Genomic DNA, 23,156 nt, shown 5'->3' with positions numbered 1-23,156 from the left:
TTTTAACTTAGAATATGTCAACATAACACTATCCGGACTAGCTTTGTTTCATTTTATATAATTAAAAATATTCCACTTCTCCAGAACTGTTTGAATTCTGGTCCAATATGATTCATCCCATACAAATCTAATTTCACTTGAAAAGATTTATTGTTCCTGCAAATATTAAGTAATACTATCCCCCTCATTTTAAGATAACCCTAAACTCTCTAAACCTCTATACATAAATTAGCAAACACTATGCTAATTAAATAAACAAAATAATTTCCATGCCAGTCAATAGTATCCAAGAATATTGCATGATTTCCTTCAAAATACATGATTTTATGTAGGGAGCAAAATGGCATTCAAGACAAACAAAATGATACAATAATATTATAAGTTGCTGTCTTAACGGAGCTCATAAAAGTGCTATGAAACTAAAAACTGATTTATGGAGCAGAAATTTTTACCTTGGCTGACCATAAGAATCACCTACAACATTAAAAAAATGCTGACGTTCCTGATATGCCAGAACAACTGACTCAGAATCTCTGGTTGTAAAGCATGAGAATTATAATGTTTAAAAAGTTTCCCAAGGAATTCTAATGTCCAGTCAAATTTGGAAAACTCCACCCCAAAGAGTTATGGTTTTGATTTTCCACCCAGGACATCACTTACATAAGACATTTGATTCAACAACTAATCATGGAACAACTCAGTAAGTTAAACCACAGCCAATCACAGAACAATTCAATCAGCTAAATGTTTGTTGAAGTTTTAAGTTATCTATTTCTCATATTATAGAATTGCCAAATAATTTAATGATATCAAAATGTAAAAAAAAAATGATGTCCATAAAAAGGCAAAAGGCAGAATTTGAACTTAATAAATGTTATTTTATATAATTTATATGTATATATTTATGTTTAAATCTATTTATAAGTATATGCATAATGGACTCTATTTTTCTGCCTATTGGGTATATAATCCATCTATTTCTATATAGATATACAATAAAGCATATAGGACATATAAAATCATTTTGTAAATATTATATTTGTATTTCTACATTGTTTATTTCTACAATTACATGTGGAAGGTTTATAATAACCCTTGGAAACTGGTGTCCATGTTTGACATTCCTCTAATGTGGGACATTCGGCCAGGTCTGGACCAATATTTAAATTCTTAAAGTTCCACAGCAAGATTAAAAATATAAATCATGATTTATAATTCAACAGAATATATTTTATACCATATTTATATCCCTCAAATTCTCTCGGTATGTTTGTTAGTTAAGGTGTCACTGACCTAGTATAGCAGAGAAAGCCACAGACTTGCGAAAATTAGGTTTTTCTCCAAAACACGTTTTGCAGTAATGTGTAGTGTACTTGTTTTCTAAAGCTGCCAGGTTTTTCTAAAGCTGTAAAATATCACAGACAGGGTAGCTTAAAAAACAGAAATTTTCTTACAGTTTTTGAGGCCAGAAGTCAAAGACGAAGGTGTCTATAGGTTTGCTTTCTTCTGATGCCTCTCGTCTCGTCTTGTAGATGGCTACCTTCTCACGGGCCTCACGTGGCTCCCCTTTTAGAGTTCTCTGTATCCTCATTTCCATTCCTTAAAAGGACACCAGCCAAATTAATGAGAACCCATCCATATGATCTCATTTAAACTGTATTACCTCTTTAAAAACCATATCTTCAAATACTGTCACATTCTGAGGTACTGAGCGTTAGTATTTCAACTTGTGCATTTTGGGGGACAACTCAGCCTATAACAAGCAGATAAAGGAAAATAAATAATCAGATAGATAACCAGATATCTAAAATATCTAAGTAAATGTCAAAAACAGTAGTGCCTAAAGACTCTAATCAAAGCAAATGAAAACTACAGGTGATCCTAGAAAAAACTTAAGTGCCATCAGTATAATGTGAAAAAAAGCGGGGAACAGTGATTAAAAAGGAGCTCACAGACAAATTTCACCTGATGACAAACAAATGGCAACTAGGGGGCAAAACATTTTCAAGAAAAAAAAGTTACTTGACATTTGAGATAGTAGTTCAATTTTTCTTAATTTCATAAGTAAAGTGAATAAGTGTAAAAGCTCAAATCAACTCAGAGAATAATGAATAGTTTAGCTGAAGAGAAGAGTGAATGTAAAGAAATAATGGTATACATGTCTTTAAAGAATTATTTAGATAAAATAATGACACTTAGAGTTTCAGGAGGGTATATTGTATTGTATACAAACAATTACAGAATATGAAGTGTTTTGTTAGTGTCAACAAGAGAACTATTGGAGATCTCAGAATCTGAGGGTAACATACTTAATTTAGAGAGACTTGTTTTTAATAGGAAGCTCTGCTAGCACTGTGCAGGTGTAGAGGTCAGTTGGGTGCCATAAAATAATAAGAACCCAAACAATACATAAGTTTCACTTAAAACTTTCACTTCATAAAATTGTAATTTATGAAAGAATTTTAAAATTTATCTATTTTATCCAAAATAGAAAACCACTATGTAACATCTGTGAAAGAGTGTTTTACATGTTTTCAAATTGCAGGATATAATCTAATGTGATGCAATCTACCATGACTATTTGTTTTTAGATACATTCATTATGTTTTAAGAATTCCTTACAGTGAGCTGGAATTGACTTTTTTGTATTTTCCATCTATTTTTCTGAATTCTTCTGTTTCCATAACTAGCTTTAAGAAATATATTTCAATATCAAGACAAGTAGTAATATAATTAATCAATAATCAAAAAGCAGTGTGTGCATATGCGTGGAGGGAGAAATCAATTAATTTTGTTAGATGCTCCAAAATGTAAACCTTGCCATTTATTTGTCATCAGGTGCAATTTGTCTGTGAGCTGCTTTTTAATCACTTTTTTCCACATAATACTGATGCCACCTGTGTTTTTTCTAGGCTCACCTGTAGTATTCATTTGCTTTGATTAGATGCTTTAGATACTACTGGTTTCCACATTTGCCTATATATTTTAGCTTCTTTAAACCAGTGTCATTCAAAAATACACTAAAAGTTTCTGCTAATATTTAAAAAACCTTTATGAATTCTGATTCTGGTTACCCTTCCAATATCACCAATCAGAATCAAACAAACCACTGGTTTCTCCTGAATGTGAATTTCTCTAGGCAGCCTCAGGCTTCCATGGAAATTCTCAAGCTGGCCTCCTCAATACAACTTTCTTTCTGAGCAGGCATCATCAGAGTGCTGATCTTCAAGAAGTGCCTCCACTTGTTCCTTTCCTTTCCATCTGGCCATTATCAGTTGAACAAAGGCAGTGACTCCTTGGCAGTCATCTAGGTGTTCTTTCTTGAGCAACAATGTTGGTGTAATCAAATAGCTTGTTAGATATTTGGAATCTCAGATCTCACCCAGCACCCACTACATACATCAGAATCCTCATTTTAAAAAGGCACTAAGGTGACTCATATGTACATATAAGTTTGGAAAGCTCTAAGCTCAACACCTGTTTGAGGCACCTCTCCCAACTTGTTAGTTCAACACCCTAAGTACCTCCCTAATTACATATGTGTTCACAGGCCAAAATATAATGCATCTTCAAAACTTCCATTTCTCAAATATTTGCAAATAGTATCATGTCCCTTTAGTTATCCTTTTCTCAGATCAACTTCTTTAGTGCCTTCCATCATCTCTCATATAATGGTTTTCAGGTATTTCAAACCTCAGCCATTTTTCTCAACATAATTTCAAATAGGTCAACATCTATGGCAGACTACAAAGTATCTCCTGCCCAAATAGCTACAGCAAAAAAAAAAAAGTATTGTACAGAGCAAATACTGAGAGGTAAATGTAAATGGGAGACAGGCATGACCAATTACACATTACCAGTGTGCTCTCAAGTCTTAACAGAGACATCAGTTTGAGTTTTAGCTTTCTTTAGAGAAGTGCTGCCCAAGAAGATGCACAATGATAAATGTTGACCTCTTAAAATCACTAAGGTATAAAGTGTAACAAAAATTATTAATACAACTATGTGATTAAGTGGGTTTCTATCAATGAATCACAGTGACAGGACTATTCTAGAGTTTGTCTGCCAGAGTGAAAAATGAGGTCATTAGTGAAAATCAAATGCAAATATCATCAGATTCTGGAACATTTCTCTTTACATATTAAAAAAGATATCTCCAACATACAGTGATGTACAGACTTCAATTTAATAATGTATCTCTGTGGCATATAAAGTTTTTAAATAAAAATAGCCCAATATTTAGAATTATGAAATTGATTTTGCTTAAGCATTTCAAACATGCATGGTTATATCACAAAACTAGTGAAAACTATCCTAAAATTTAAAAATAATAGGTGTATTAATATTAAAATTTCCATTATGTATTTTTTAATAAATTTGGTTGATTTACTTGTAAGAGGTGAATAAAACAAATATTGCTGATTTTAAAGATGACTCCCTTTTTAGAATGTTGATTTTTTTATAAATGGAAAACATTTGGGTATTAAAAATAGAGTTATATTTTAAAATGTTAAAATATCTAAGTGCTCTTTACATACAGGCATACAAATCTTGAAAACAAAATAGGAAAAGCAAGTTGTTTGGTTTTATAATATGCTTGGACTTCATTACTAGCAAAGTACAGAGAAAGGAAAATTTTGAACACATCTTATGGGTAAAAATATGTAATGAATCAAAACTAGGAAGGTAGGCTGTAGAAAGTTTTTAGTGGGCTTTATTCTCTAATCAATCATGAGTTATAAAAGGTTACTGAGAGGAAAAATTATGTGACTCATGTTTTGAAAAGTTAACTTTGGAGAAGATGAAAAAGCTTTTAAATAATTCAGTCAAGGAGACGTGTCAAAAGACAGCTGTAATAATCCAGAAGAAAAAAACTTACGTTTCTTTACAGTTCCTGCTTATAAATTGTTCTAGATAGTGAATTACTAAATCATGGTCAGTATTAACTCATAACCTGATACTAAGCTCTCTACTAAAAGCTAAGATTTTTCAACCTTGTAACTTCAAATTAAGTTTAATTTTCTTTAAAAATTATTGTACTTTGATATAATTTTTACTCACTTACCCTCACTATCATGCACCTGGTGCTTTCCCAATTGCCTGATACTTGAGTATTTGTATAGAATTAGTCTAATGAATGAAACTCAAATTAATTTTGAAAAGGAAAAATTAAAAAAAAAAAAAAACGCTCATTCACTCATACACTAAAAAAGAAAGAGAAAGGAAGAAAAAAGTGTAAGAAGCAGTAAAAGGAAATCTAACAGACCAGAGGAACAAAAGGATTCACGATATAATCATTTACTTCATGGAATTTAACAATTAGTGAGAGAGAAAAGAATGAGAACAGGTTACTTTTAAATTTAGTAGCTATATCAATGGAAACTAATGGTGATAGGTAATTAATAGACCAGTAAACAAGAGAAAACATAGGAAAGGAACTTAACAAAGACTAAGGGATGAGAAAGTAGATTAAGGAAGATTTCTTTTTTTTTTTTTTTTTTTTTTTTTTTTTAATAATAAAAATACATTTATTCAACTTACAACAACTTGGTGAAAGACATAAGAAAAAATCCTTTATAGATCTCTTGAATTTATTTTGTTATTGGAATTAGAGGTAATAATTGCCCTTTTATTTCTGATTATCTTTTTTTTTTTTTTTTTATTTTTTTTTATTTTTTATTTTTTAATTGCATTTTAGGTTTTGGGGTACATGTGAAAAACATGCAAGGTTGTTGCATAGGTACATACGTGGCAGTGTGATTTGCTGCCTTCCTCCCCTTCACCCATATCTGGCATTTCTCCCCATGCTATCCCTCCCCAATTCCCCACCCCCCCCGCTGTCCCCCCCACTCCCCCACAACAGACCCCCATGTATAGTGCTCCCCTCCCTGTGTCCATGTGTTCTCCTTGTTCAACACCCGCCTATGAGTGAGAACATGTGGTGTTTGATTTTGTGTTCTTGTGTCAGTTTGCTGAGAATGATGGTTTCCAGGTTCATCCAAGGGAGGTAACGTGATGAGCCACATGCAATGAAAATAAATTTATATCAATGGCCAGGCGGAGGTAGCTCACGCCTGTAATCCTAGCACTTTGGTAGGCTGAGGCAGGCAGATCACGAAGTCAGGAGTTCGAGAACAGCCTGGCTAACATGGTGATGCTCTGTCTCTACTAAAAATACAAAAATTAGCTGGATGTGGTGGAGTGTGCCTGTAGTCCCAGCTACTAGGGAAGCTGAGGCAGAAGCATCGCTTGAACCCGGGAGGTGGAGGTTGCAGTAAGCCGAGATCATGCCACTGCACTCCAGCCTGGGCAACAGTGAGACTGCGTCTCAAAAATAAATAAATACATAAGAAATTTATATCATGCATTTTCCAGTCTGATTCTCTCTGATATTCAAAAAATGCAAGCTTGATTTACTGATTTAGGTAGGTGGTTGCCTCCTTTCTCTTGAACTATCATCATAGGACTTTTTCTATGATGGGGCACTATAAAGGGGCCATCTTTAACCTATTTATATCATGAGCATACAGAGCATTGGCAAAGATTTAATGCTTATTTCAAGTTTAAGTAAGCAGCTAGTCTACTAAACTAAGTGGATAATTTACCTAGCAGGGGAATCTATCACTTAAATAATAATAATATATACATTTTGTGACTTAAATTTTTTAAGGCACATTAAAATACTGTACCATTTTTGAGTTTCATTGCAGTCTTCCAAATTATCTCTTTTTCCTTTTATCTTACAGAGCTAAAAGATTTACCTACAGTTACACAAAATTCATAAATACATAAGAATGATTTAGGGAAATAATTTAGGAAAAATCATTTTACCATCATTTCTTCATCTATAAAATATAGTAGATAGATACTTGCTCTCTAAGAATACTTCCAAGCCTAGAATACAATGATTAATATTTTAATACTTTCTTCACTTAGAGAAGAATCCTAGTGTTAGATTTACCTTATTGATTTTGCTTTATAAACACTTTTATTCATAGATAATAAAATATCAAGGTTGAGTTTAGTTCAGACTGGTTTAATTAAAGGAAGTAATGGAAAATTGTCTATAAAATTCCAGGTAAAAACCATCGTACTGTGTACATTAAACTGTGAGTTGCTCCTATTTGGAACAGGAGGCAAATGTAAGATTGCTAAATCACTGAGCACCTTCTGTTTGCCAAACACTATACATTGTTTTTTTGCAACAGCCTTTTTTGGTAGATAGCACCTATATAATTTCTGGTATGTAGAAACAGAATATCTAATTAATCAATAATTTCCCCAAGATAGATTTTCTTATAAATGGCAGAGTTTAAATTCAACTAATCTCTTTATTACAAGCTCATAATTTGAGACATTATTATGCCTTCTCAATTCCAGGTGCTTAATTAGTAAGATTTTGTCTTGTTTTAAATATTCTTAACATTAGATATTAAATGATTTTCATCTAGATATAGCCTCTAATGCTTTTTAAATTCTTTGTAGACCCAAAGACATATATAATTTGATTCTATTCATTTTTGAACTCACGCTTTTAAAGTAGAAGAGAAATGACATAAAAATTTATTATATTAGAGAAAAATTTAGATATTTTAAATAAAAAATAGACCATTTAATATATACTTATAAAATTTTCAAGTCCATTAAGGAGTAAACAATAATTTAATTATATTCAGAAAGATGGTCGAACAATGGTATTGCTATTTATATTTCCTGATATCCCTTATTTATGAAATACAGATAAGATACATATAAACATGCACACATGTAGCCTGATATATTACAGCCCTAGTCTCAAAATTGTGATGTAACGTAATGACTGTGATAAAAATGTTCCACACTTCAAGTAACTAAAATTATGTGACAAAGTCAAAATAAGACTAGTGTTACTTCTAATTTTGTGTTGTATTGAATCATGTTTTAAGAAAATTGAAAAGCTTTTGCTCTTTTATTTATGGTTGACACTGGCAAAAGCCTCTACTCAAATGTAATGAAAACAGTAACCTAATAAAATTGAACAGAAAATTGAACTCTTAGGTCTGACATTACTTGCACTTATCTCCAGCATAGCTGGCATCAGACCAATTTAAGAATAAGAATGAAGGAGTGCAGAGTCCACAACTGATATTGATGAGTATATTTAATAATTCCCCTCAAGAACATATAAACTCAGGCATTAGACAAATTTGTACTTTGTCTTCTTGGATCTTCATTTTTACAACTTATGATTTTAATCATGATTTCCATGTATGAATTTTGATGTTCGTTGACTCTTCCTTGGTTTCAGAGGTTTCTGGGTCTCCTCAGTTTTCCAGTGCAAAATATATAACCTGGACTTTGATTTTTTTTCTTGATTTGGAGATGGTGTTCTCACTCTATAAAAGCAGGCAATTTTGACATGACCAGTTTCGTACAACTATAAAGACAGTAAGGAGGACATTTTTATATAGGTGTTTATATACAATGTTTTAACTGCCTAATAATGTGTTCAGAAGAAATATTTGACTGACTTCCAATCTATATCTGAACTTTATCCAACTGACATTTTCTTATTTAAAAAGTATCAAAGTTGATAAATAAACATTCATGCCAGGCAATCAGTTCAACATACTGAGGTGTATCAAAATAAAAAAAAAATTCATGTAACGCTAAACAAAATTTTCTAAAAGACCTATATTAGTTGACTTGTAAGGTTTATAATGTTTTTCATATGGAAATATCAAGGGAGAAAAGCAAAATGCAAAAAAGTATGTATCGTAAAATTTTCTTTAAACACAAATTACAATATTCATATATGTATAATTGTGTGCATACAGAATGTAAATCTTTATGTATACATAAATATATACATATTTTTAAAATTTGCTTTTTTCTATTAAAATATTTGGTGACTTTTAGAGAATAATTACAGTTGGGCCTAAATTGGAAGCTTCGAATATCAAGTAAAAGCAATACTTAGGAACACAAAGGAAAAAAAATTAAAGATAGGGGAATTGTGGAAGAAATAAATGAGAGAGATGGCAGATGAATGCAGGTGATACACTATAAAATAATAAGAGCTGAAATAAATAAATAGATTATTATAATATATAAATAAAGTTTTCTGATGAAAGAAAAATAATGTCCTTAAAATAAATGATCTCAATATGCAAATGGATATTATTCTGGGTAGCATTTATGAGAGAATAATGTAAACACGGAAAATGCAAAAAATAAAAGAAAATTTTAAAGACTTCCACTGAGAAAAAAATTAATTAAAAAATTAGGTTTCTCTTCACCAATACTGGAAGAACTAATACATTGACCACAAAGAGAATCTTGATATAAATTTTAAATCACAGATTTTATTATCCAAATTTCAAGAGAATTTTATCTTATTTTTTATTTTTTGAGATGGAATTTCACTCTGTCACACAGGCTGGGGTGCAATAGCACGGTCTTGGTTCATTGCAAACTCTGCCTTCCAGATTCAAGTGATTCTCCTGCCTCAACCTCCTGAGTAGCTGGGACTACAGGTGTGTACCACCCAGAAACTCTTCATGGTTTGGAAATCATGGAACAAATTCTGAAAACTATATTTATAGCTACTGAAGAAAAGACTGCTCTGCAGAGCCCCGTACCTAACAATGATATCATTCATTTGACATGTGAAAGAAGTCAATGCATATGCAAAGAAACATATCACTTGCTCTTCTACCTGAGAAAAATGCTTGACAAAGGACTGTTAAAAAAGCAATAAAATAACCAGAAAAGAGCCACAAGAAAAGGAGCACGAAGAGGAAAAGAATCAATGGTGAGCAATAAATAAGCATATACATAATTAAGTTATATTAATAAAGAGAGTATACTATAATTACTGAATAACTCTTGGAAAAGAAAATGTTTGCTACACAAGAAAGAGTAGTAATTACTGTTAATTAAAATTGCCATTAGTAATTATAGTTAATTAAAACTGCCATTGTAAGTAAGGAAAATTTAGGATACTTTGATAGTGTAGGGCTTATTAAAAAGAAGTAAGATTATTCTAAAGGATTTTCAGAATTTTAGATGTAAAAATTAGTTGGGATCAGAGTATGAAAAAATATATTTTTTCTTACAAAATAGGATAAATATATGCAGGAAAAAATAAGAGAAAGTAGCCATTAATAAAATAGAAAAGTACAATAAAATCCCCCAATTAATAGCATAATAAAAGCTCTCTCTCTCTGTCTCTCTCCCTGTCATTTGTGTGTGTGTGTGTGTGAGAGAGAGTGTGAGTGTGTGTGTGTATTCATTGGAAGATTAAAGGATTGGTTCTAGAACCTTCCTTGGATACCAAAATGCATGGATTCCCAAGTCACTGATATAAAATTGCATAGTATTTGAATGTGACCAATGCACAACCTCCTGTATATGTTACATCATCTCTAGATTACTTATAATATATAACATAATGCAAATGCTATGTAAATAGTTGTTATACTACATTGTCTAGGGAACCATAACAAGAAAAAAACTCTGTACATATTCAGTTCAAACACAGTTTTATTTTTCAAATATTTCTGATCCACAGGTGGTTGTACCTACAAATGAGGAACTCAAGTATATGGAAGGTTGACTATATATATGTATATAAATACATATGTGCATAAATGTATACACATGAACACACACACACACACACACACACACACACACTCGTCTTAGTCCATTTGTGCTGCTACAGCAAAATATCTGAGACTGGTTTATTTTTAAAGAAAAAAATTTACTTCTCATAGTTCTGAAAGTCCAAGATCAAGGTGTCAGTAAGTACAGTTACCTGGTAAGAGTCGAGCCTCTGGTTCCAAAATGGTGCCCTGATTTCTGACTCCTCCACAGGAGAGAAATGCTGTGTCCTCACAAAGTAGAAGGGAGAAAGGCAAAAGGGTCAAACTTCCTTCATTAAGTCCTCATATAAGGGCACCTAATTTAATTCATTACAGCAGAGCTCTAATGTCTCGATCACTTCCCAAAGCTACAGTTCCCAAATTATTGCATTGGGGATTTTATTTCAACATTTTTAACATAAATTTTGGAGAGGAAAATATATTCAAATTATAGCAATACATAGACATAGATGTAGATGTAGATATAGATATAGATGAAACAGATGTAGATAGATACACACACACATGCATATGTATCTGTGATGTATTAAGGGTTATCCAGAGAAGCATACACACAAGCACATACACACATATAAACATCCTATTTGTTCTGTGTCTCTGGAGAACAAGGACTATTGCACTGACCACAAAGAAAATTTTAACATAATATAAATTTTAAATCAAAGTGTAGGAGGGACCCAGGCGGAGGTAATGGAATCATGAGGGCCAGTCTTTCCTGTGCTATTCTCAAGATAGTTAATAAGTCTCATGAGAGCTGATGGATTTATCAGGTGTTTCTGCTTTTGTTTCTCTCTCTTCTCTTGTCTACCACCATGTGAGACATGCTTTCACCTTCCTCCATTATTGTGAGGCCTCCCTAGCCACATGGAACTGTAAGTCCAATAAACCTCCTTCTTTGTAAATTGCCCAGTCTCAGGTGTGTATTTATCATCATCACATGGACTAATATACAAGATTTTATTATCCAAATTTTTATAGAATTTTGATAATTAGTAAAAGGTAACCAGAAAATCTTGATGGTTTGGGAATTATAAAACAAGGAAGATCAAAAAGAAAATCAAATATGAAATATCAAACTATATAAGAAGTAATAAAATTGCTATTTCATATAAAATAATGACAGTAAAATCTGTACTCAGAAGAAAAAATACACATTGCAATGTAGTCATTAGTAAAGAAGATAGAATAAAATAGTTTAACGGCAAGTTATAATATTTAGAAAACTACAAAGTGCCAAATGAAATTAGGCTAAAAATATTATAAAGATAAAAGCTAAAATAAGTGAAACAAATGAAATAAATATGTAAAGTATGCATACATTCAAACTCTGATTTTTGGAAAACACTAGTTAAAAAGTAGTTTGCATTTCATCTCATAATAATTTCACCTTCTTTGTAAGAGTAATATATTTTATAGGTGATTTTACTATTGTCTCCTTCTTCACTTCTGTATTCCATACGTTGACATACTCTAGTAAGTTTTCTCTGATTTTAGATTATACACAATCCATTGACCAATTTGAAGTTATCTACTCAGCTTAGAATAATCCTTTCTCTTTGAGAGAGTTGTTACTGCAAACAACAACTGGATTCCATTTAGGTGATTACTATGCTCTAGGTAATTATCTATCTATTTATGCATATATACACACCTGTATGTATATATACACATATATATATTCTTCTCTATATATAATGGTTAACATATATGTATGTGTGTGTATATATGTGTATACATATATTTGTAGGTGATTTTACTGTTCTACATTTTATAGAATAGTCTACTATTTTTCTATAGTATAAATCACACAAATAAACCCTGGCAGGTTCGTTAGGAGATGTTCCAGAAGAAGGCATTACCATAGAAGATGACAGCTAAATGTATGTTACTGCTTCTGAAGACCTTTCAGTGGGATAAGCCATGGAGGTGGAACACAGTGATATTGATGAAACTGACCCTGTGTAGATCTAGGCTAATATGTGTATGTTTAAGTTTTTAACAAAAAGTTTAAAAAGAAAAACAAATGGAAAATTTTTAAAATAGAAAAAAATTATAGAATAAGGCTATAAAGAAAGAAGTATTTTTATACATCTATATAGTGTGATTGTGTTTTAAGCTAAGTGTTATTACAAAGGAATCAAAAAGTTCAAAATGTTTAAGAGTTTAGAAAGTAAAAAGTTACAGTCAGCTAAAGTTAAATGTAGATTAAATATGCAATGTTTATAAGGTCTACAGTAGGGTATAATAATGTCCTAGACCTTCACATTCACTCACCAGTCACTCACTGACTTATCCAGAGGAACTTTGAATCCTGCAAACTCCATGCATGGTAAGTGCCCTAACCGGTATGTCATTATTTTTTCTTTTATATCATATTTTTACTCTACTCTTTCTATGTAACACAAACACCACTGTGTTACAACTGTCTACAGTATTTAGTACATTCTATATAGGTTTTTAACCTAGAAACAATAGCTATACTATATAACCTAGATGTGTAGTAGGCTATACCATCAGGTTTGTGTAAGTACACTCCATGATGTTTGTACAAGAATAAAATTGCCTAACATTGCGTTTCTCAGAACCTATCCCCACTGTTAAGAAACACATAATTATATTACAATACAAGATATAATAAATATTTTGGAAAATTAGAGAAACAGAGGTAACCAATTCAGTTACAGGGGTGAAAAAAAGACTACTGAGCTGATGCTTGAACTGTGTGGTTGAACATAAGCAGCATTTAATCAAGTGCAAAATGTGGGAGAAACTCATGCTAGACAGCAGAAACCTGTATAAAGGCCCAGAGGAATGAGAGAGAAGGTCATTTTCAAGCACCTATAAATAATCAAAAGTGTAGCGAGAAGAGGGTGCCGTAATGGAAAAGGGAATATAAATAAGACAGGCAACAAATTATACTCAACCTTTTGCTGTGTGTAATAGGAAGTCACAGAAAGATTTAAATCTGGTGTTATGATAAATTTTAAATTTAGAAGAACACTTTGGAAGTACTTTGGAGGACGTGGAGTGGGCAAGAAGCAAGTGGAAGCTATTTGAAGTTTCTGCTTGAAACAAGGTGAATAGTCGAGTTAAGCAGGGGAAAATGGTAACAGGAGCAAGAGGATGGATTTTGGAGGTCACCAGGAATGGATCTTCAGAAGGACAAGTTGGATTCACTTTCAGAGACTCTCTTCACACCTATCACACAGGTAAAAAATGTGAAACAACTTAATGGTCCATTATCAAGGCGTGATAAATATAAATACTAGCAGTGAGCCTGCGGATGTAACAAACCACATCACTCATGCACCTAGAAGGTCATAATAAGCAAACCAAATGTAAAGGAAGGGTCAGCCCATAAAAGGAAAGAAAGTTTCATTTTTGTGAAATCAAACCTAAGCAGGGAAGAGGACAGGGTATAACCTTATAAGGGAGATGATAAAACATCTGGCAAGATTATATTCCCATGATACTCAACTAATGTGGAACAAGGAGGGACTTGGATGTTAAGAGATAAATTACTTGCTGTAACTGCCACCAGTGTGTCTGCCTACCAGACACCTGATCTTGCAAAAACACCATTAAAATTCTCACTTCCACTGTTCTTTATGTCTCCAAGTACATTCTTTGGGTTTGGACGGGTGAATGTGTGTTTCTCACAAAACCCATTCAAACTTTTATGGGACGACAAACTAGCTAATATGTGTCAAAGCACATTAAGAAATTTAAAACTATAAATATCTTTGGTATTTATCTTATTAAAGTTACACTAATTAAGGTTAGTCATTAAAATGAATTATCATCTCTGCCTTTTATAGTACACATAATATCCATCCTTTGTTATCAATGAATTTATAAAATTCTTTTGTATCAAAGAATTTTAAAAATTTTTAGATAGAAGACAGTTGCCTGCATATCAGAAATTGAACATTCCTTTTGATCACTCCAATTAGAGCTCCTTTCCATTATACTGGGAATGCACCACTGTGTACTCTGCTTCAAAATTTCTCATTTCTACCTGCTTGCTGACATCTCCTTTCTTTCTCCACTTTCCCTTTGTATTTACTCAGCTCCTCTTTCCTTTCTTTCCCAAGGAACGTTTTCAAAGGGATGATACAGACTAAGAATAGGGACTAATACAATTACCCAGAAATCAAAATGTATTTATTCATTGTTTACTTGATACTTACAATAGGCTAGGCACTGTGTAAGGTCTTAGTGTTCAAATAGCGATGAGGTAAACTTGGCCTCTGTCCTCATTAAGCTTATAGTCTACTATAAACGGTAGTCAATTAAATAAGTGGTGATCTGCCTGCATGTATGTGTGTTTAAGTAGAGAGAGGGGGAAAGTGAAAGGAAGAAAAAGAGATAAGAAAGACAGAGACTTTGAGAGGGTCTTTGAATTTCTATGGAATCATGTAATAGGAACCAGCCAGTTGTGTCAACCTTCACAGAAGACATTTTGTTTAGAAGGAGATCTGGAATAAGAGAAGAATTTATTCAGGTACCAGTGAGTCAGAGGGATGAAAATTTCTCCAGAATAAGGGAAGAACTTTCTTGAATGTCTTAATGCACAAGAGAAAATAACAGCTTCCAAGATTAAAGAACTCCAATTTGGCTGAAACACAGCGTGAAGATAGAAATAGTAAGGTTTTGCTACTGGATGTCAAAATTAGCATTGTGATACTACATGAAGAAAACTGCCAGAAGAACAATATAGTGACACCAAGATACAGTTTAAAGCAAAACTCCACCTTAAGCAAAAACATCTGAATCAGAAAAATATTTTCAATTATTATCACATCTGTGAATCTAGGGATTATGAAACTGATTGGAAGAGGTAGGAGAAAATGTTATTTTTATAGAATTAAGTAAATATTTGTATAAAAGAATATATTTGATTAGATAAAAAGATAATGTGCTGACTGAAAACTAAAATAATTTTAAATGCTTGCATATAAAGGGAACATACTATACTTGAAAAATAAACATAAAATTGTAGCATAAGTGTATTATCTGCTCATATACAGAGGGTCCCACCCTCAGCAATAAAGACAGAAAGTGCAATTAATAGGCAGAAGCGGCATCAAGGACTGCAAAGCAGAAGCACATCATTTCCACATGGCATGACCTCCATTATCTGCAGACCTGTCATTCACGCCCACTCAGGAAGTTAACTGGTAATGTTCAGAGAAGTTCACAATTTTAGGGCCAAGTGGAAGAGTCACATTACATGTAAGTAAATTGCCTATCAGCTTACAATGGCACAAACTCTTCAAGAAATGATGCAAAGGGCAAAGGAAAAGTGACTAAAAGCCCATTGACCAACAATGCTATAAGACATAGTATCTATTTTAAGTTACAGCTCTTTAATGTTTTTCAAGTACTCAAAAAATGTGTTAGAAAATCCACACACCCCTTTGTTCAGAATAAAGCAATTGGAATCAGTAGAATCCTTTAAAGCATAAAATACCTAACCTACTGACCAACTGAAATTTAAGTTTGTGTGGACCTATCTATTTTAGTTACTTCCTTATTTCTATCTGTGCTTCTAATAAATTGACTATTTTGGTTGTGCTCAAACTACTATTTGGTGTCAATAAGTGTTAGGCAAGAACAAAATAATGCTATACTATTAGCAATAAAAGTAAAACATAATAACAGTAATAAGATGCATAAATTTGTTTTCAAATTAAGAAATACATCTTTCTTTTATGTTTAAAGCACCCAACCAGATCTCAATAAAATTTCAATATCTATTCATCCAGTAGTTCTTCATTTGATATAAACTTATTTGACAATCAATCAAAAATCTAACATATGAATACAATAATTAAATGTATGCATCCATAATAAGATCTCTGTATGTTTTACAGACTTGCCTTGCTACTATAATTATATTCTATGACATTTAGGTTGTTATATTGCTATGTTACTTTAGGTTGTTCTTTCTTTCTTTCTTCCCTTTTTCTCTCTTTTTTTTCTTGTTTCTATCCTTCCTTTTTCTATTTTCTTCTCATTCAGCAATAATGTATAAAACAATGTAGCCATTTGCATTTTCAAAATATAGCCATGACAAATCTCTCATTCCACCTTAAAATGTAAATCCTTACACTCCTGCCATAATAAGATGAGTCCTATGTTCTCCCTGTTGTATCTGAGTAGGCTGCTGACCATGGAGGAAGAAATTCCTAAAGTAAGCTAACAGAGAAAAGGTATTTTTCTGTCTTACTTTCTGGAACATTCACCTTTAGAGCTCTGAATCTAAGTACCTCAAAGAAGTTAAAACTGCAAATTTAATCATGAGAAGAGACCACATGTGAAAGCCATGATAACTATATGAAATGATAAAAATACCCAGGCAGCTCCCAATCCCCATCTTCTCCAATTTTCCAGAGTCCCAGCTGTAGCAGCCATATATCTGCAACTCTGTGAGAGATCATGAGCCAGAACTACTCAGACAAGCTCTTTTTTTAATTACCTGACCATAGAAACCATGGCAGTTAATAACATTACTGTTGGTTTAAACTATTAAATTTGGGATGATTCATTATGCATCACTAAAGCAGAGAAAACACTGAGTTGATGTCAGTATTCATAGATGCTAAGGTCATAAGCATGAATGGTTTCTCTCAGTATTTTTACAATCTAATCGGAAGAAAAAAAGTCAATATATATTTTTAAATGACAATACAATGCAAAGAATACAACATCAAAGTTAAGCCCATCATGTTGTGAGATTTCTAAACAATTGTAGTGAGAGGCAATGGCCCCTGAGCATCCCTGCACATTCTTGCTGCATATGCCAGAAATACATTTTCTGGAGTTGGGTTTACAGCCAACAATCATCAGGGATGAAATAATAACTCTTCTCAAAATAAAAGGCAGCTTTGCTTTTACTTCCTATAAAACATTCCAAGCTCAGCATTTTCCTCCTGTAATACAGCCCATTACAGGTGCAGGCCATCATCTAGGCCAACCTGTGTTCCCCTACTGGGACTTAGGGGGCCTAAGGATAATGGTGTCAGCAACATGAAGGCCATGCTGCTTCCTCCACTGTGAGTAATAAAATCCTTTGCCCCGACCCTGTAGTGTCCTACCTTCTGCCAGTACCCATGAGACAGTGACCATCTAGCCTGTTAGTTTGTAAGTAGGTTAAAATTCCAGACCTTGTGGAGTTCCTGTAAAGGATATCTCAACTTTCCTTGGAAAGTCATAGAACAATTCAGCAAACAGTCATAGTTGAACGTTACAGCTTTTCAGGTCTATATGGGATAGCACACTCCATTTTCATGGTTACATAGGCTGCCTTTTGATTAATGAGAAACTAAAGTTAACATTTAAAATGTAATTTTATAGATGACATTTTATGATAATGCAAGGTCATGATTGGAGTAATTAACGGTCTAGGACAACACTTAGATTGACAAATTTTTAAAAATTAATTTTTATCCTGGTAAAAAAAAATCAATTTTCCCTTATTGCCAATATTTTAAAATTTAACTCATGCAGCTGGATTTCATTTGTTGGCATTAGATTTCACAGAGAGATTTCTCCTTTTTCTTCACTTGCTTAAGTTCACCTTCCATTTGAAAAGTATATTCCCTAGTTTCCTTCAGTGGAATAGCATGTTCTCAATTAGTAATTGACAATTACCGTCTGCTTTTAAAGGAATGGGGCTGTCTCTTGTGCGTTGTAATATGATTCATCAACTTAAACGTAGACTGAGGCAAAATGGTTAAAGGCAATTTTATAAAGCAAATTATTGGCATCTCAAAACAGTATAATAGTTTCTTGTTGTATAGCATGCTTTTTTTCTAAAATAGGTGAAATTCCTCACAATTGAGGTATTATATATAAATGCAATATTTGTTATCAATGATGAGTCAATATTATTACTGTATAGTGACACTATGTTTTATGCTTGAATTCTCAAATACATGCTTATGAAATTTGATATATAATATGTTTCTTAAACAAGTATTGTCACATAATCACATGGAAAATGTTAATGTAAAAGTTTTAAAGCAAGAGGAGAACTGTGCAATTTCATAGTACCAATATACATTTTACAAATTAAAAATGAGTAATAGTGATTGATGTCCCAATATCACACAGCAAGTTAAAGGAAGATCTACATTTATAACATGTTTTCTGACTGCAAACTGACATAATTTTAAATGATTTTTTAAAGAGAGTAGATATGTTCTTGCTCTTGCACATATCTTATACATTGGCCTCATGTAATGATTTCTGATTATTTCATTAAAAAAAATAATAGTTGCCTTCCAGGTGTAGGGGAAATAATGAGAAGGAAGAGACAATAATGTTTTATTTTTTATAAAATATTTAACTGGAGCATATAAAGTTATTTACTCACAATATTATGCCAGGGTACTTTTATGTAACCTTTTTATATTAAAATTTAAAGAAGAAAAGTACATAAATCTTACAAGTCAATACATTTTACCCTACAAACACACCTAGTAGGCATCACACCAATCAATGTGTCAAACATTACCAAGTACCCAGAAACACCCTGTGTACCCTCTCTTATGTTCCCCAAAATATATTATCCACTCTGACTTCTGTCACCAGAGATTAGTTGTAGTCTTTATATTTTTAAGAAATATTACCTAAATAATTTCATATGAAGCATACTCTTTTATGTTTTGTTTCTTTCTTTTAACATTATGTTTTTGGAGATATGTACATCTAGTTCTTGTAGCAGTATTTTGTAAACATTTATTGTGGCATTCTGAGGGAAGAGATCACATATTTAATCCTTTAATCCATTTAATTCATTCTAGCATTGATAGTAAGCGTTTGAATTTGGAGTGTTTTAAATACTGCTCTCAGCATTCCTTCACATATTGTCTAGTATATATGTACATTTATGTACATATATACATTTATGCACTTCTGTTGGCACTGATCTTGGTGTGGAATTTCTGGGTCACAGGATATACATAAACTCACTATCAGTTAATAGTAACAGTTTTAGAAACTAGTATAGCAATTCGTACTGTAATCAGAATTATGTGAAGGATCCCCTAGCTCCAAACCCTAACCAACACTTGCTATTGTATTTTTGTTTTTTATTTTTTTATTTCTCATTTTAATCATTCTAATGAACTAGAGTGATTTTTTACCATGGTTTTAATTTAAAATTTTCTTCCACATATGGGCTATTAATGATAATTAATATTATATGCATTTAATACTTCTAAAATTATTGCTAATGTTATAGGCTGTTAATATTCATTTATATTTAATCGCTTATTTATATATTATAGAGCTCTTCATTCCTTCTTCTTGAATGTCCTTCCAAGATCCCTTTATTTATGCCTTAAAAATTGTTTTATGAAGGGCCACTGGAGAGAAAATTTTTTTATTTTTTGGTTTGAAATATCTTTATTATAACATCATTTGTGAAGAACGATTTTATCAGGTATATACTTCTATCTTTTTTCAAGATTTTAAACACGCTATTACATAATATTCTTTTGTCATTCTCATTATAAAGTCATCTGTCAGTCTAATGTTTACTTCTTTGAAAGTCATGTGTCTTTTACTTTCATTTAGGTCACTTCGAATATTTCTGTTTATGTTTGCTTTTTGCTGTTTTACTGTATGTGTTTCGGGTTTGTGGGTGGGCAAGTGTGTGTTGTGTATTTATTCTTTTTGGCATCTGTAGGGGCTTGATGAATTTTAAAATCTTTTTAAATGCATTTTTTTTCAAATCGTTTCTCTCCTGTCTCCTCTGTAGAGCTACTTATATTTATTCCAAACATTTTCACATTTCTAAATGTGTCTTATATTCTTTTTGTGCTTTATTTCTATTCATTTTTGTCTGTGTTTTTAATTCTGTAAATTTTCTACAGTTCTACTTTCTATTTATTAACTCTTTATTAACTCTCTATTTGACTAACATAATATGCTGTTAAACTGATAGTTATGTTTTTAATTTCAACTATTAATTCAAAGATTTTTAGAATTCTCAATTCTTTATGATTCTTTATAAATATCAACTCTCATAAAAGTCTCGACTTTGTCATCTCTTAAAAAACATTAATTATAATTATTTTGTAGGTCTCTGATAACTAATATCAGGATTATCTGTGGATCTGTTTATATTATCTTCTTTTTATTATTTACTTATTTATTTTCAGTTCATGTCTTCTGTCAAGTTTTGCAACATTTTATTGAATGTTGGACATTTTTATGATAAGTTGTAGAGATTCTGAATGATGTTGCCTTTCTCCAGAAGATATACACTTTTTTTTAATAGAAATTTTCTCTACAGTTAGAGTAGGGGCAGATGATATTTATCCAAACAGATTGAGATGATTTGAAGATAAATTTAAAGTTTGTAAATATTACTCTATTAGCAGTTATCAATTTCCCTAGAATATAGCTTCCCATATGTCTCAATTAAATACCTGAGATGTTTCCATATCCATTCTCCAAGTGAAGCGCTATTCTCCTTTTAGTTTGTTTCCCACAATTCATTGATCCTGTCCCCCCATGCTCAACTTCCAGCTCCTACACAAGTTAGAATTCAACAATTTCCTGAGGACTAAAGCCATGCTGAATATCAGTGTTATTTCTTTGTGGTTCCCTTTACTCCAGGATTGTGAGCCTTTATTATTAATGCATCCCTGAACACCAATATTTGTTTCAAAATTTTATTTATTTCTGTTTAGTACCAAAGCACTGTGTAGCAAATCAACAAATATCCCTTGAGGAAAAATTTAAAGACAAGTTCGCCATGATGTGTTTCCTTTAATTGTGAAATCTTGGCTTCCATGCCCTGTCTTGGTTACCCTATACTAACTTCAAACTTATAATTTTTAATTTTGTAATATTTTAGTCAAGTTTCATAGTAATTCTCAAGCAAAATGTTTGAGTTGACACAACTACACTACCATATAAAGAAGTAAAAATCAAATTCACTTGTGTTTGGTCAACAAAGGCAACTGTCATTTTTTATTATTTCTTGGTTTGGCTTCAAAATCCAATCTTGAAATGTCAATTGAGCAAGAGCAAATATAATTACACTATCAAATCAACTTTAAATTTAAGTTTTCTTATTTCCATTATACTAAAATAATGATTTTCTTTTATATATATGACTATATTGCCTTATAGAATATCTGCCATCATGTACCATGATTTTATCACTTTATATTTTCTCATAAGCTTTTTCATATTTTCAGAACTTGAAAATTATTTTAGAGACTTAAAAATTATGCAATATGCTTATTAATCATTATTTTTAAAGCAATTTTTAAATATTAAATTGTATAGTGCTTAACAATAACAATGAGCATCTTAAGTTAGAGACTTCTCTACCTTACTTTTATAGTTTTGTACACTACAGTCTTAGAAATATGGAAATTAAGTCAAAAGAAGTGAACATTTTAAAAATTTTCCACATAATACCAGATGCATTCAAAAATGTTGTAAAACAGTTTCTGGTTCCATCACCAGCAAACATTTTACAATTTTAAAACAAACTTGACAGCATTGCTTTCTTTGATTAAAAGGGAACTCAATTTAAAATGTTATCCAAAGTCTCTCTAATTTGCTTCTCTCTTGCTATTAATACAGATAAAAATATTTCTACATCTTTTTCAATTTCTATATCTTCTTTCCATCAGTTGTTTATTTACATGCTTCTTCTACTTGTATATTGATGATTTTATTGTCTTCTATTAGTTTAAGGTGCTTTGTTTATGTCAAATATTTATATATACATAAATTAAGTCTTTGTCATAATTTTCCAAATATTTACTCAGATAGTTACTAAAACTTCTTAGTGTTTTTGCAGTTAGGAATACAGACAATTCTTATCATTTATAGCAGTTATATTTTACAAAGCTGTCACATACACTAAATTAAACTATACAAAACATTGCTCCTAGAGGAAATACAGGGTTAGGTCCCTGTGAGCCTCCGGTCACAACATTTTTATCACTATAGACTTGTGTTATGTTTGTGTCTTTTAAAGGTATCTCATTTAATATATATTGCTGATTTATTAACATTAAAGTTCATGGCTCACAGCACTATCACTCATGCCTGAATGAAGGTTATTCAACATACATGTTTTCTCCGTAAGGTACCTTGTAGCCTTTATGTGTTTAGAAGTACTAGACAACATCTCAGAACTATGCTTAGACATCATTTTAATTGGAATAATTACCAATAAAAAGCATAGGAATGAGAAAAAATGTGGCACTAAGTAGATTACCAAAAGGATAACTGTTTATAATCTGAGAGCTGAAACAATAACTCAGGAAATCACCTTATTAAACCTCAGCCAGAAAGATGCCTGTCAGGTGACTTGAATGTTTGGTGTGCTGCACAGTTGCAAACAACTGTGAAAGTGCCATGAGCATTGATTTACTGGTTACAAATAAATTTTAGCTAGTATGCAGGTTTACAAATGTTGAATCCATGAATAATAAGAATAGACTGTAGATTGTACAGGAATTCCTGTTATGT

General features: G+C 31.8%; 1 protein-coding gene across 1 annotated transcript in view; it reads right to left on the bottom strand.

Moving 5' to 3' along the window:
* Positions 1–1,454: 1,454 nt before the first annotated feature.
* The window catches only part of PABPC4L (poly(A) binding protein cytoplasmic 4 like), a 114,794-nt gene continuing 93,092 nt past the window's right edge, over positions 1,455–23,156 (bottom strand). Inside the window, exon 4 of the transcript XR_001105864.2 lies at positions 1,455–1,599. The gene's annotated coding sequence lies outside the window, so the exon portion shown is untranslated. The remainder of the gene's footprint in view (positions 1,600–23,156) is intronic.

Source organism: Aotus nancymaae, unplaced genomic scaffold (genome assembly GCF_030222135.1).
Source record: "Aotus nancymaae isolate 86718 unplaced genomic scaffold, 86718_ANA_hifiasm-v0.15.2.pri h1tg000033l, whole genome shotgun sequence".
In the NCBI taxonomy this organism is placed as follows: domain Eukaryota; kingdom Metazoa; phylum Chordata; class Mammalia; order Primates; family Aotidae; genus Aotus; species Aotus nancymaae.
The sequence above is the reverse complement of the archived record's forward strand: the minus strand, read 5'-3'. Positions and strand labels throughout refer to the sequence as shown.